A 12500-nucleotide genomic window follows, 5' to 3' on the forward strand; every position below is an offset into this window, starting at 1 on the left:
AGTAAGAGAGAGGTAGTAGAGGGGGTAGTAGGAGGGGGGTAGTAGGAGGGGGGTGGGTAGGAGGGGGTAGTGGGAGGGGGTAGTGGGAGGGGATAGTAGGAGGGGGTAGTAGGAGGGGTGGTGGTAGGAGGGGGTGGTGGGGAGGGGGTGGTAGGAGGGGGGTAGTAGGAGGGGGGAGTAGGAGGGGGTAGTAGGAGGGGGGAGTAGGAGGGGGGTAGTGGGGAGGGGGTGGTAGGAGGGGGTAGTAGGAGGGGGGTGGTAGGAGGGGGTAGGGGGGAGGGAGGGGGAGTAGGAGGGGGGGTAGTGGGAGGGGGTAGTAGGAGGGGGTGGTGGAGGGGGTGGTAGAGGGGGGAGTAGGAGGGGAGTGGGAGGGGGTGGTAGGAGGGGGTAGGTAAGAGGGGGTAAGGAGGGGTAGTAGGAGGGGGGTAGTAGGAGGGGGTGGTAGGAGGGGTAGTGGGAGGGGGTAGTGGGAGGGTGGTAGTAGGAGGGGGTAGTAGGAGGGGGAGGTAGGAGGGGGTGGTAGGAGGGGGTAGTATGAGGGGTGTAGGAGGGGGTAGTTATTGTGGGGTGGTAGGAGTAGTAGGAGGTGGTGGACGGGTTGTATGAGGGGGTGGTAGAGGGTAGTAAGAGAGGGTAGTAGGAGGTACAAGGGGGTGGTAGGGGAGGTTACACTCGTAACAGTAATCTTTCCCATTCCAAACAGAATTGGACTGTTCAGTCTTCCCCGGCCTGTGGGGGAGCAGCCTGTGTGTATTAATTACATTTCTGATGCACGTCTATTGAAATCAGACAAAATTAAAATTTCTCTTTTTCAATTTGCTTCCTGAGGAGGAAAATGTCAGCAGACAAAGGGCCTTTTTTCCTTCTGCTGCTTTGGCGAAACACACTTTTATTTTTTTCAAGCTCCTTGTGACATTTGTTAATGCGAATATGTTTTACATTTTTACAGTTTTGTAATTTGCGGCTTGTAGAGCAGACTGGAGCAGCTGGAAGTGGAGGATGGAGATAAAACTCTGATTAACCAGAGAGTGAGTCACTCGCACCACACACACACACACACACACACACACACACATGCACGCACACACACGCACGCACACACACACACACACACACACACGCACACACACACACATGCACGCACACGCACGCACCAGCCACACACTACGCTCACACACGCACACACACACACACACACGCACACAGACACACACACACACACACACACACACACACGAGTTAACGTCAGGTGTTCAGTTTCTGCATTTTCCATCTTTAGAAACACACAGATGTGTATGTGCTCATTAGGCTGTACGCCACTGCTGCTCTTTTCCTGGGTTCGTTTTATGTGTTTGTTTCATGGGTTCATTTTATGTATTTGTTTTATGCGTTTGCTTTAAGTGTGTCTGTCCTGTGTATTATTTCTGCGCATTATTTCAGGTCTGTTTCCTGTAGTTTTGCGGAGCTCTCATTGTGTTTGGGTTGGCGCTGCTGCTGAGACGTTTCAGGAGGCGAGGACACTCACACTCTTGTCATCCTTCTATCTGGGTTGTTTTGCTAGATTTAAATGAGGCTTTTTCACCAAAATTGCTTCTATTTTGGCTTCTTTAAAGTTAAAACCTGAGACTGTCGGCAGAGATTCAGAACATGAGGAGAGATTCCTCCTCCACTCTTCACACCTCCATCACTCTCTGAATCTGAGCTGTGGTTTTGAATGCTTGAATATTTGAGCTTGAATATTTGAGCTCTGATTTTAATTTATTAGCTGTTTTTTAAATGTTTGCATTTTTGAGCTTTAATCATTCAATACAGCCTCTGGTCCACAGCTACAGTAATGACTGGATTTCATGCTGACAGTAGTTACTTGACCAACCTACACCCACCCTACACCCACTCTATACCGCACCTACACCAACTAACACCCCACTCTACACCGAACCTACAACCATCCTCACACACCTATAACCTATAACACCCACCTCATCCACCTCACACACCCCCACCCTACATCAATCTACACCAACATCACACACCCTACACCCAACCTGCATCCACCCGCATGCACCATAAACCCACTCTACAACCTGTTCATGGTACAGGGTGCAGAACTGTACAGAACTGTCATTCTCTTCTGTTGGTTCTGTCTGTCCAGAGTAAAAATCTGGAGTGAGATCTGTGATGGTGTATATGGGATGGACATCAGAGACCCCTGGAAGGTGAACCACCCCAGCTCCACAGGAGAAGCTGCAGCACTGCCCCAGTGTGAGGGTGGAGCCCAAGCCCTGAAGGTGGAGCACTGCCCTGAGGGGGTGGAGCCCTGCCCTGAGGGTGGAGCCTTGTCCTAAGGGTGGAGCCTTGTCCTGAGGGTGGAGTGAAACACATCACAGTCTCACGCACACACACTCCACAGCTCGTCATGACAAAACAAATTTCCTGGGAGCAAAAAGGCCTGTCATAGGCCACGCCCACGAGGCCTGTGATTGGCCACTCCCACAAGGCTTCAACTTTAAAGGGGCGTGTCCCAAATAGAAAAAGTTATTTTTAGTCTGCTGTGGAACTTCTAACCAAAGCGATACTACAGCTTTACTCACACTACTGATACTACAACTTTACCCACACAACTGAAACTACAGCTTTACCCACACTACTGATACTACAGCTTTACTCACACTACGGATACTACAGCTTTTACCCACACTACTGATACTACAGCTTTACTCACACTACTGATACTACAGCTTTACACAAACTACTGATACTACAAGCTTTACCCACACTACTGATATTACAGATTTACCCACACTACTGATACTACAGCTTTACTCACACTACTGATACTACAGCTTTACCCACACTACTGATACTACAGCTTTACACAAACTACTAATACTACAGCTTTTACCCACACTACTGATATAACAGCTTTACTCACACTACTGATACTACAGCTTTAACCCACACTACTGATACTACAGCTTTACTCACACTACGGATACTACAGCTTTATACACACTACTACTAATACTACAGCTTTACTCACACTACTAATACTACAGCTTTACTCACCCTACTGATACTACAGCTTTACTCACCCCTACTGATACTACAGCTTTACCCCACACTACTGATACTACAGCTTTACACACACTACTGATACTATATCTTTACCCACACTACTGATACTACAGCTTTACTCACCCTACTGATACTACAGCTTTACCCACACTACTGATACTACAGCTTTACACACACTACTGATACTACAGCTTTACCCACACTACTGATACTACAGCTTTACTCACACTACTGATACTACAGCTTTACCACACTACTGATACTACAGCTTTACACAAACTACTGATACTACAGCTTTACCCACACTACAGATATTACAGCTTTACTCACACTACTAATACTACAGCTTTACCCACATTACTAATACTACAAGCTTTACCCACATTACTGATACTACAGCTTTACCCACACTACTGATACTACAGCTTTACACAAACTACTGATACTACAGCTTTACCCATGCTACTGAGTTCTACAGCCACCACCTAAATATATAAAAGCACACACAGAGCAACGCCATAGACTTGAGCACACGGGGGATCGTTTCACTCTGCTATTAGTTGCTATTAGTTACCAGTGAGGGTCTTTTCGACTACAACTTGGTGAGTTATAATTTTCTGCTAGGCCAATCAGAGGAATAATTTTGGTTCAGAAAAGATGAGATAACCCTGGAGGGGTTCACTTGCACAAATGTGGCTAGATAGTTTTCCAAGCCTAACCCTTCTGGGAGCAGCTCGGAAGGTTATGGGTTTGAATCTGATCCTAGCTCTGACCCCCGTGTTCCCTGACCCTAGCTTTGACCTCGTGTTCTGACCCTAGCTCTGACTACGTGTTTCTGACCCTAGCTCTGACCATACCTGTCAAGTGTCCCGTTTTGGCCGGGACAGTCCCGTATTTTACTGCTCTGTCCCGGCGTCATCCCCGTATTTTTATTTGTCCCGTATTTGTCCCGTATTTCCGATATCTCATGCCCGGAAAAAAATATCCAGTTTATTTACATCAGATCCCCATAATATCGCTAGCTCTGGCGCCATCCACCAGCGATATAACACTTAATCTGTGTCCATTTTATGTCCCCCCCCCCCCCCCCCCCCCCCGCCCCCGCTCAACAACTTTCGTTCGCCAACCCATGTTCTGACCCTAGCTCTGACCCCCGTGTTCTGACTCTAAGCTCTGACCCCGTGTTCTGACCCTAGCTCTGACCCTGTGTTCTGACTCTAGCTCCGTCCCTGTGTTCTGACCCTAGCTCTGACCCCATGTTTCTGACCCTAGCTCTGACCCCATGTTCTGACTCTAGCTCTGACCCCATGTTCTGACCCTAGCTCTGACCCCCATGTTCTGACTCTAGCTCTGACCCCCCGTGTTCTGACCCTAACTGGCCTACATCTTCTGCTTCTTCTCATGTAACACACCCATAACCCTCTAGCAGGGGTGGTTAGATGGTCTGACACACCCATAACCCTCCAGCACACTCCTATTTCTGCTCAGCACACCAGGAAACACAACCCATGGTCGCAGAAACACACAAACACAAACATACACAGAAACACACACCAGTATACAGACAAAGCACTCATGTACTGAAGGAACAGACACACCTACATACACACTCATACACAGACACACACAAAAACACATGCACACACTCACAAACACATTCAAATACACAATCAGATACACAGACACCCAAATAGAAATACACATACACACTCAGGGACACAGGGACAAGCATGAACTAACAGACACACAAACACACATGTTATCTAACTCTAACCCTAACCCTAACCCAGGTGTTACTGATGGCCCTGATTGATTGATTGATTGATTGATTGATTGATTGGTTGATTGGTTGATTGGAGATGGAGCATTCGGAGCAGAACTGATTTCAAGGGTGAACTGAGTTGCAGGGTTATCTGTTTGCCCTCTTCATCTCAGTTTGCTGCCTTTTCAAAGGTGGTGTTTCCTACATAAATAGTCTATTGAGCAAAGTGATTGACACCTCACTCAATCAATACAGATATCCTTGGCATGGCTCAGGAGCACAGACTTAAATAAGCCCTCCTCTCTCTCTCTCTCTCTCTCTCTCTCTCTCTCTGTCTCACTCACTCACTCACTCTGCCTGTCTGTATCTCTCTCTGTATCTCTCTTTCTCTCTATCTCTCAAGAGCACATTCTCTCTCTCTTTTCTCTCTCCCCTTCCTCTTTCTCTCTTTCCTCTCATATCTACCCTTGATGTTGTCTTTCTCTTCTGTTATTTCTGTGTCCCTCCTTCTTGTCGTCTGTCCTGCCTGATCTTCTGCTTCCTCTCGTCCTTCTCCACAGACATCTCCTGCTTCTCACTCCGAGGTGTCATTTTCAGGATGTTCGCTGAAAAAAGGTCAAACATCCTTAGGTTGTTTGCTCTGGGGGCTGCCTAAACAAGACGTCTGCAGCACTTTCTACTATCAGAGTAGAGAGAGAGAGAGAGAGAGAGAGAAGAGAGAGAGAGAGAGAGAGAGAGAGAGAGAGAGAGAGAGAGAGAGAAGAGGGGGGGAGAGAGAGAGAGAGAGAGAGGAGAGAGAGAAGGTATATATATATATATAGAGAGAGAGAGAGAGAGAGAGATAGAGAGAGAGAGAAGGAGATAGAGTGAAGGAGAGATAGAAGGAAACAAGAATGAGAAAGCAAAGAAAGGATCAAAAGATGGTGGGATGAAGTGAGAGGAAGTGAAAATAACTACATCAAAGTATCAACAGAGAAAACAAAGAAGGCAAAAAAGGCACAGAGGCACAGAGGTAGAGAGGTAAAGAGAGGTAGAGGCACAGAGGTAGAGAGGTAGAGAGGGAGAGAGGGCACAGAGGTAGAGAGGTAGAGAGGGAGAGAGGCACAGAGGTAGAGAGGTAAAGAGGTAGAGGCACAGAGGTAGAGAGGTAGAGATGGGAGAGAGGCACAGAGGGTAGAGAGCTAAAGAGGTAGAGGCACAGAGGTAGAGAGGTAGAGAGGGAGAGAGGCACAGAGGTAGAGAGGGTAAAGAGGTAGAGAGGTAAAAAAATAGAGAGGTACAGAGGTAAAGAAACACAGAGGTACAGAGGTACAAAGCAGAGGTTGATGGAGTCAACACACACACCCGACACACCCACACCAACACACACACTAACACACACATTAACATACCCATCAACACACTCCAACATGCACATCACAAACACACCACCCCACAAACACCACACACACCAATATGCACACCCAACACGCACATCAACACACATTAACACACACCAACACACCCCAACATGCCACATCAACATACACCAACATATCAACACACACACACCAACACATACATCAACACACTCTAACACAGGGGTCGGGAACCTATGGCTCGCGAGCCAGATGTGGCTCTTTCGATGACTGCATATGGCTCGGAGACAATTTTTTTACTCAAAATAATAATGCTAAAATATAACGTATTTCAATCTATTAATTTCTTGCCGCTCACGTTTGCGGGTGGCAATCACTTCTGCAGTCATTTAAAGCGCGCGTTGGAGATTTTCGTGTGCGTACTAGTCTTTTTAAGTTTATCACCCATCCACACGAGTGTGCAGTGGACAGCGCTGACCTGAGTTACATCCCCGGTGTCTCAGTCAGAGATTTTTCTGGATCGCGGACCAGCTGATTGTCCAAACCTGGAACGCGCTTCCCGTCATACCACACACTGCAGCGTGTGAGTGTTGCTGTACTGACAATGTTTGGCTCTACGTATGCATGTGAGCAGCGGATGGAAGTCTCAACGCCTGCATGAAGCTTAACCTCACCACGTATCAACCAGACTACAAAGCCATCAGCAAAACCATTAGTCGCATTAGTCGTTGTTAACAGTTTAACAACGTTATTAAAAAAAGAATTCCGAGACCTGTTATACTTTAAAAGGGTTGGTCTTTACTTTTATTTTTTTTAAACATATTGCAGGGTTGCATTGAGCGTGCGACACACGCATTTGACCGTCTTCACACGCTCATACGCCACACTTCCGATATCTCACGCCGAAAAAAAAATCTAGCTTATTTACCTCTGATCCACATCTATGATTCAATGAGTTACTAGTTCGCTCTGGCACCAACCACTGCGATCGATCGATCGCGATACGCGATATAATACTTAATTCGTGTCCATTTTACCCCCCCCCCCCCCCCCCCCCCCCCCCCGTCAACAACTTACGTTCGCAAGTTGGCAACCCTGATATTGTATGACTCTCATGAAATGACATTTTTAAATATGTGGCGTTCATGGCTCTCTCGGTCAAAAATATTCCCGACCCCTGCTCTAACACATCCCATCACTCACCAAAGCTACAAAGGGTTTGGACAAAAAAGTGTAACACCTGTGAAAATAATTCAAATAAAACTCAAATAATCACCTTCAAGTGCTGCCTTTTCAAAACCAAGGGCAAATCTGCATAATTAACAAGACATTACTTCACCTTCTGTGAGTATCTCTGACATGACAGAGATCTGTTGTCATTTCCCTCTCTCCATTCCCCTCTCTCTCTCACACTCTCTCACTCTCTCTCACTGTCTCTCTCACCCTCTCTCTCTCTCTCTCTCTCTCTCTCTCTCTCTCTCTCTCTCTCTCTCTCTCTCTCTCTTTCTCCCCTCTTCCAAGTCTCCTGTTCAGTCTTGCACAGTTCTCTAATTGAATGTTGAAGTTTGTCAGCCGGCGGGCTGCTGTGTCAGTGGTACTGATGTGACCAGACAGTGGGATTAGGAAGCTGCAGTAGAGTAAGAGGCTCTTTAACACGCACTCGTCTGAGAGGGTCAGAGGGCAGCCATTAGACCAGCTGCCCCACTGCATCAGGGGCTGCACATGCAAGAATGTCTGCTCTCTTCAAGATTACAAGCTTTCAAGAACAGAGCCGAACCAAACAGCTGTGGGTACTACACACACACACACACACACACACACACACACGTGTTTAAGTTGTAAGAGAGGAAATACACGTCCATTTCAAGGTTGTATTTATTAAATGTCTGAACCTGAGAGCAAAGTGACTCCAGTCTGGTAAATGTCTGCGTGAGAGTCATGTGAACCACACCTGCACGAGTCCGCAAAACAGCGCTCTTCATCACAAACACGGAGGAAGATGAAGGCCAGAGATGAAGGATAACCTGTCAGGAAACACTTCAACAAATCGGTCCACTGAAAGACAAGCATATTTACTTTACACACACACACACACACACACACACACACACACACACACACACACACACACCACACACACACACAGAGACGGTATAGAGTTCTCCCTGGTGTGAAGATATGGTCAGTGTGATGGCTATCTTGGCGTTTTAGTGGGGCTGAGTGTTATTGGAAGGAGCAGTCGCAGGCCTCTGGGAGTTCTGCAGGGGGACCGTGAGCTACAGGCCACAGTGAGCCGGATCAGGTTCCTCCTAACGACGACTAAACCAAGCACGGGCCACAGTGAGCAGAACCACTCTGATGTAGGAATGGGAGATGGATCGAAGACACACACACACACACACACACACACACACACACGAATGTGGGGGGCACCTTCAAAAGCAGACACACACACTGCAGACATAGGATAACAAGTGTGTGTGTGTGTGTGTGTGTGTGTGTGTGTGTGTGTGTGTGTGTGTGTGTGTGTGTGTGTGTGTGTGTGTGTGTTTCATTTTGGATTATTTTGTATTGCCCTATTACTTAAATTGATTAGAAAACATAGTAAGACACATAAGAACCTGGACACTGTGTTGCTCTCAAAGCTACAGAAACATTTCAGTTAAAATGACGGTTTGTGAAAGGGAACACAGGAACATTAATGACCAAAGGCTAAAGTGAGGACTGAGAGTGGGGACCAAGAGTGAGGACTGAGAGTGAGGAATGAGAGTGGGGACTGAGAGTGGGGACCAAGAGTGAGGACTGAGAGTGAGGAATGAGAGTGGGGACTGAGAGTGAGGACTGAGAGTGAGGACTGAGAGTGGGGACCAAGAGTGAGGACTGAGAGTGAGGAATGAGAGTGGGGACTGAGAGTGAGGACTGAGAGTGGGGACCAAGAGTGAGGACTGAGAGTGAGGACTGAGAGTGGGGACCAAGAGTGAGGACTGAGAGTGAGGACCAAGAGTGTGGACTGAGAGTGAGGACTGAGAGTGGGGACCAAGAGTGAGGACTGAGAGTGAGGACTGAGAGTGGGGACCAAGAGTGAGGACTGAGAGTGAGGACTGAGAGTGAGGGCTGAGAGTGAGGACCAAGTGTGAGGACTCAGAGTGAGGGCTGAGAGTGAGGACTGAGAGTGAGGGCTGAGAGTGAGGACTGAGAGTGAGGACTGAGAGTGAGGACCAAGTGTGAGGACTCAGAGTGAGGGCTGAGAGTGAGGACTGAGAGTGAGGACTGAGAGTGAGGGCTGAGAGTGAGGACTGAGAGTGAGGACTGAGAGTGAGGACTCAGAGTGAGGACCAAGTGTGAGGACCGAGAGTGAGGACCGAGAGTGAGGACTGAGAGTGAGGACTCAGAGTGGGGACCAAGAGTGAGGACTGAGAGTGAGGACTGAGAGTGGGGACCAAGAGTGAGGACTGAGAGTGAGGACCAAGAGTGAGGACTGAGAGTGAGGACTGAGAGTGGGGACCAAGAGTGAGGACTGAGAGTGAGGACTGAGAGTGGGGACCGAGAGTGAGGACTGAGAGTGAGGACTGAGAGTGAGGGCTGAGAGTGAGGACTGAGAGTGAGGACCAAGTGTGAGGACTCAGAGTGAGGGCTGAGAGTGAGGGCTGAGAGTGAGGACTGAGAGTGAGGGCTGAGAGTGAGGACTGAGAGTGAGGACTGAGAGTGAGGACCAAGTGTGAGGACTCAGAGTGAGGGCTGAGAGTGAGGACTGAGAGTGAGGACTGAGAGTGAGGGCTGAGAGTGAGGACTGAGAGTGAGGACTGAGAGTGAGGACTCAGAGTGAGGACCAAGTGTGAGGACCGAGAGTGAGGACCGAGAGTGAGGACTGAGAGTGAGGACTGAGAGTGAGGACTGAGAGTGAGGACTCAGAGTGAGGACCAAGTGTGAGGACCGAGAGTGAGGACCGAGAGTGAGGACTGAGAGTGAGGACTCAGAGTGGGGACCAAGAGTGAGGACTGAGAGTGAGGACTGAGAGTGGGGACCAAGAGTGAGGACTGAGAGTGAGGACCAAGAGTGAGGACTGAGAGTGAGGACTGAGAGTGGGGACCAAGAGTGAGGACTGAGAGTGAGGACTGAGAGTGGGGACCAAGAGTGAGGACTGAGAGTGAGGACTGAGAGTGAGGGCTGAGAGTGAGGACTGAGAGTGAGGACCAAGTGTGAGGACTCAGAGTGAGGGCTGAGAGTGAGGGCTGAGAGTGAGGACTGAGAGTGAGGGCTGAGAGTGAGGACTGAGAGTGAGGACTGAGAGTGAGGACCAAGTGTGAGGACTCAGAGTGAGGGCTGAGAGTGAGGACTGAGAGTGAGGACTGAGAGTGAGGGCTGAGAGTGAGGACTGAGAGTGAGGACTGAGAGTGAGGACTCAGAGTGAGGACCAAGTGTGAGGACCGAGAGTGAGGACCGAGAGTGAGGACTGAGAGTGAGGACTCAGAGTGGGGACCGAGAGTGAGGACCGAGAGTGAGGACTCAGAGTGGGGACCGAGAGTGAGGACCGAGAGTGAGGACTCAGAGTGAGGACCGAGAGTGAGGACTCAGAGTGGGGACTGAGAGTGAGGACTGTCTATCCTGGTCTGTGTTCCTCCGAGAGTGTGGACTGTCACACAGAGAGACACAAACGGAGAGACACTAAAAGACTCCGGGCAGCTCTCTGATGTGTGGTCAGGAAGGTGTGTCTGCAGACGTCACATGCGCAGGCGCTCAGCCTTAAATAATAACTCCCATTTACTCCATATGTGAAGTTCTGGTTGTTTAGTTATTGCTTGCTAACCTGTTGTATAAGCAGTGTGTGAGGTTGCAGAGGACACACAGAAGCAGTACAACACAGACTGTGTTCTGTTTGCTGACACTGCCAGTATAACTTTATTACACAGACAGGTGACTAATCAGCGCAGAATGATGGTGTGTGTGCAGCACACCACCTGTTGTTTCCTGACTTACTGGGTTTAGGAAGACAGTGAGAACACAGAGACACCTGCCTGAGCAGCAGACAGACAGACAGTCAGACAGTCGGCTACAGGTGTGTGACAAGAACTCACACAAGCCTGAAAGTTTAGAAACACAAGATATCCTCTCCAATCCAGCCTTCACATTCTCTCTCCCTCTCATGCTCTCTCTCTCTCTCTCTCTCTCTCTCCTACTCTCCCTCTTTCTCCCTCTCTCCCTCTCCTGCTCTCTCTCTCCCTTCCTCTCCCTCTCCTGCTCTCTCTCTCTCTCCCTCTCCTACTCTCTCTCTCCCTCCCTTTCCCTCTACGGCTCTCTCTCTCTCTCTCTCTCTCTCTCTCTCTCTCTCTCTCTCTCTCTCTCTCTCTCTCTCTCCCTCTCCTGCTCTCTCTCTCCCTCCCTCTCCCTCTCCTGCTCTCTCTCTCCCTCCCTCTCCCTCTCCTGCTCTCTCTCTTTCTCTCCCTCTTGAGCAGGTCTGTAGACACACACAAACATGTGCTTGTTTTATTGTTCTTGGAATAAAGGACACAACACTTGTGAGGACATTCAGAGCATCTCAGCGGTGTGTATGATGAAGTCGGGAACTCCAGACAAACATAAAGTGAAATGGCAGGTCAGTCACGAGGGGAAACAAACATTTCAACCCTTTTATTAGTGCATGTAGCAGTCACACGTGCACAAGCAGTGGCTCTGATGCAGTGAGCTAATATCCCATCAGGGTCTCAGTACTGTACCGTGATGACCTGCATACAGCACACACACCAGGAGCTGGGAGATATAGAACACAATGACAGATAGAAAATAGAGAGAGGGAGAGGGAGACAGAGAGAAAGATAGAGAGACAGAAATAGAGAGGGAAGAGGGGAGAGAGATAGAGAATGAGAGATGGGAGGGGAGATATATATATATATATATATATATATATATATATATATATATATATATATATATATATATATATATATATATATACAGTATATGAGCATACACACATTCAGAGGTCTGATCTGTGTGTGGATCAGTCTTACAATAGCCAAAAAAAAAACACTTCAGATACTGAGGCCATTCTGCCAACCCTTTATACCATGTATACATTTATAACACACACACACACACGCACACACACACACACACACACACACACACACACACACACACACACACACACACACACACACACACACACACACACACACACACACACACACACTGCTGCCCACTCTGTTTTTAAATAGTCAGTTAGCACCTCCTCCAGTGTTTGTGTCCTGGGGCAGATAACCAGCTGTCTCACCCCACCCCCTATAAAGAACACAAGGGTGTTGATC

This window comes from Brachyhypopomus gauderio, chromosome 8 (genome assembly GCF_052324685.1).
Source record: "Brachyhypopomus gauderio isolate BG-103 chromosome 8, BGAUD_0.2, whole genome shotgun sequence".
Taxonomy (NCBI): Eukaryota; Metazoa; Chordata; class Actinopteri; order Gymnotiformes; family Hypopomidae; genus Brachyhypopomus; species Brachyhypopomus gauderio.